The sequence below is a fragment of the Otolemur garnettii genome, unplaced genomic scaffold (assembly GCF_000181295.1).
Source record: "Otolemur garnettii isolate 467f Iridium unplaced genomic scaffold, OtoGar3 scaffold00043, whole genome shotgun sequence".
NCBI classification, from domain to species: domain Eukaryota; kingdom Metazoa; phylum Chordata; class Mammalia; order Primates; family Galagidae; genus Otolemur; species Otolemur garnettii.
In genome coordinates, this window is record NW_003852438.1 from 10,337,564 (window position 1) to 10,341,751 (window position 4,188).

The 4,188-nt window shown below is 49.2% G+C and overlaps 1 protein-coding gene across 1 annotated transcript in view; it reads left to right on the forward strand.

Annotated features, from left to right (window-relative positions):
* The first annotated feature begins 1,737 nt into the window (after nt 1-1,737).
* Nucleotides 1,738-4,188, forward strand: part of DGKA (diacylglycerol kinase alpha) — a 24,058-nt gene continuing 21,607 nt past the window's right edge. Inside the window, exon 1 of the mRNA XM_012805504.2 lies at nt 1,738-1,849. The gene's annotated coding sequence lies outside the window, so the exon portion shown is untranslated. The remainder of the gene's footprint in view (nt 1,850-4,188) is intronic.

Below are 4,188 nucleotides of genomic sequence, written 5' to 3' on the forward strand. Positions count from 1 at the left end.
TTTTTTTTTTTTTGGTTGCAGCGGTCATTGTTGTTTGGCCGGCCAGCCTAGATTCAAACCTGACACCTTAGGTGTATGTGGCTGGCACCTTAGCCGCTTGAGCCACAGGCGCCAAGCCAAGGAACCTATTCTTACTTACATTGTGTATTTGTTTAGGGTGGCTCAAAGCAGGAAGGCTTTATACACACATAAAGCCACTCTGGTACAGTCCCTAAAGTGGGATATGTCTTTGCCTGTACTACAGAACTGAATATAGGATCTGATATACAGAAGATTTTCAAAGGTGTTTTTCAACTATGACCAAGAAGGTCATATAGGAAGGGGAAATGAAGCTTTGCTAACAGTGCAGAAAATACTGTTAGGATGAAGGATGGGGGATGTCAGGGTCCTTGTCTTTTTAAGATTGAAGGTGAGAGGGTACGACCTGGAAAGGACACAGGGGTAGAGAGACAAACCCTGCTCTAGCTGCTCCAGATCTCAGCAATACTCCCAAACTCTATTAATCAGCAATTATATTTCTGGTAAAAGTGGAGGAGTCTGTCCTAAAAGCCTGTCTTTGCTCAACAACTGCGTAAGTTCCTCTGTTTCCACTAGAGGGCCCCATGTATTCATTCCCTTCCCTCTCCATTCCCTATCAAAAAAGGGTGTGTGTGTGTGTGTGTGTGTGTGTGTACACACAATACACACGTATACCCTTCCAGTCAAAGATCTCCTCTCCCCCTTCTTCCCACCCCCAGGTGTAATAAGAGGGAGGATTCCAGGAACCTGAGGCTTTATTTCTCAGTCTTATTTCAGTGAGAGGTAGGAGGGAGTTAGGGGTTGGGGCGGGGCCAGTGAGCAGGATGCCTGGGTCCTGGGGTTCCTACCAGTAAGTCCATTGGCCTCTATATCTTTCTCTTGCTCTACCAGGCTTACTACTGTCTATCCTGTCCCAAGAGCCTTGGCAACGCTAGAACAGATTCCAGGCAGGACTGGAAGCTGAAAGGATTTCCTTTCATCCCCTACTTTTGGCCAGGGTCTTCTGCACCACTTGCCAAGGTCAGTAGGTAAAGTGGGAGGGTTACAGCATGGAGAAAAAGGGTAGACACAGACCCGAGTGTTCTTTGCATCCAAACCTCCACCCTAGAATTAAGGAGAGAATATGAGTCTTGAAAGGAGGTGTCCTTGGGGAAAATAGGTCTAACGGAGAGGTGAAGAACCTGGAGAAGGTGAGCAGATTGTCTTAAGCACAGTCAAGCAAGTTGGAGCCCATGAAGAGAGGAAGGGGGGCTCCAGGATATAGAGTCTGGAACTGTGGCCTCACCCCTGTGGGATCTCCTGGGAGTATGAAGTCCATGATGGAATGGAAAGGAGTTAGTTGGGTAGGGTGGTCCAGTATGGCAGCAGTTGGCAGAAGATGAGAAGTTGGTTGGGTGAACTACTGAACTCTTCAGTTAGCTGAGGGCCCCCTATTATGGCCTCCAAGGTTTGGATAAAGGGAACGTCTGTGAATGATCAGAAGGGAAAATAGAAGCAAGACTGCCCCAGGCACTGGAAGATGAGGCGCTCAGGAAGTGCAGAAAGTGGCACAGGCCAGAGAAATGGACATAGCCGGAGACGGGGGAGGCAAGTTATGGTGAACTGTAAACCTGGAAACAGGGGCCTCTCCCACTTCGACTTTCACAGAGCTAGGGGCGCCGGGCACGGGCTCGGGCGTGTGGTCTGGGGTTGGGGGAGGGTAGCTGTGTCGTCAGGAGCGGGGCGGCCCCGCGGCTGCAGCGTCTGCCTGGCCCGTCCCCTCCAACCCAGCCTGGGCTCGAGCTCCAGCGCCGGCGCTTCAGCTCCGATCGCGCACCCTTCCCCCGCCAAGGTAGATACCCCGCGATCCCCCACTGCCCCCTCATCAAGCAGGAGTGGGGCGCGGGAGGGAACGACCTGCAGGCTGGGTTAGGGCTGCTGGGTCGGGGAAACAGGAAGCGTGACAGCTGGAGCCGGTAGCTAGGAGGGTTTGCGCTGGAACGCGAGGGGCAGCGGGAGGGCTGGGCCAGAACCCGGTAGGCAGCGATTCCCAGCCCAGACCTTCCGCACCATCCCTCCGCTCACATGGAGGGACGGTGAAGCTGGGCTCCTAGCGACCCGACTTGGAGGAAAGTCCCTTTTGGAACCTCCACAATGCTGCAAGGGTGGAGAAGGATTCTTGTTTGGCCTCCTGGTCCCCAACTTCACACTCCCATCATTTCTCCACCTGTCACTGAGAAATTTCTGGAAATACCTAAGCTTGAATCCCACTTTTCACCTTTAAATAGGAGAAATAAGCTTAACTGAGGAAGAAATGCAAATATTATTGGGCATCACTTAAGCCTCAGAACATACAAGTCCATATCCCCAACCATGCCAACATGGAAACTTCCTCCAGTACTATGCAATGACACCTCCATGTACACACACCACACACACATACTACCCCCTTACCTGGGCAATACTACAATCTTTGATGTTTGTGGAGGTTTAATGAGTTTCAAGACTTCAAGCCAAATGTTCTTTCTCAGGGGCCACTGACTGGTAGCAGGGTTTGGCAGGGAAAGCTAGATCCTCAGTTCTGGGAGAGAGGAGGATATGGTTCCTGAAGTGGTTAAGGAATTCAGAAGAGCAGGTAATCAGGCCTGGGCCGGGGGGGAGGGCCTGCCCCTTAGGGTTTCTGGCTGGCACAGCCTGAATGTTCTGAGGGCATAGCTAGTTCTTGAGTAATGGTCACCTTATATTACTTGGAATGTGAGCCATGAATGCTGAAGTGAAAGGGAAATTTTAAATATTAGCACCAGCTCTGTAAATAATATTTATCGCTTGGTTACTAGAAATTTTAGTATTTGATATTTAAAATTAGATCTGGAGAAGACAGATACGAAGGTTTAGTGGAATGGACTAAGGGCAGGGTGTCTAGAAAGAGTCATATCTCTCTGGACCTCAGTTTCCTTTCCTGTAAAATATGTGGATCAGTGACTCCCATCTCTGAGAGTGTTTTAAGATTCTCTGTTTCCAAGTCAACTTCTGCCTTTCTCACCCTAAGTCGTCTGTAGGACCTGGCAGGGAAATCAGAGAAGGGTGAGTCACAAATAGCTGGCAGGCAGGCGGCAGACCCCACCCTCCCAGCCCTGGCATTCGCCTAGACTAGTCCAGGTTATAGCTTCAGGGTTGGGATGGAACTAGAGGACAAAACTGGACTTGTCCCAGGTCTTTAAGCCCCGGGATCCTGCAGTTTTCTGCCTTCCACTTCAGAAGTAACCAGACTTTCAGTCAGAGAAGTCAGGCAAACAATGGATAAGATCCCAGGAGCCCTTAATGTCTGAGGTCCCACCTTAGTGATGTCCTTGGACCCTGACCTCCAGTTTCTAGACACTCATCATCCTCCCAGAGGCAAAGTGCAGGGTCCTGATATCACACATTTGCACCTGATGTGTATAACGAGGCGGGGGGAAGGCATATAATTGGGCTTCACTGATGCTGGGAACCCCTGGAATTTATACCTTCCTGACTCAAAGACATTTTTTCCTAATTTCCAGATGTGTTTCTCTAAGAACACCCTTGTATAATAGCTAATGTTTAGTGAGTTCCAACACTGTGCCATGCTGTTTGCTATGTACCTTACGTATATCATCTTATTTCATATCTTACATTTTGACTGGTTTCTCCAGTACTCATTTTACCAATGAGAAAACTGAAGTTCAGGGAGATGTAACAAACTTATCCAAGAGCTTGCATTCTAAATCATGCCTGGGTAATTTGATAGCCTCTACTATATACCACTTCTCTAAGTTTACGACCTGGGCAAGAAAGAGTTAGGTTATTATAAAAAGAGGGGGAGGGGCAAAGTGTTTTGCCCTTTCTCCTCTTCATCGTTCTTTGTCTGCTCTCCGTCTCTCTCTCTCTCTCTCACACACACACACACAAACACACGTTCTCTCTTAGATTCTATCTCCTAGAACTTTGGAGTCATCTAAGAATCCCCAGGGATGATCAGAGAGGCTAATTAAGCCATATAGTCCCCATTAGCCATCAGACTGTTATGTATTCATTAGATCTATTAGCAGCAGAAGTTGGATTATAGTCATTGAAAAGGGCCAGATGGGCTCGGCGCCTGTGGCTCAAGCGGCTAAGGCGCCAGCTACATACACCTAAGGTGGCGGGTTCGAATCCCCAGCCCGGGCCCGC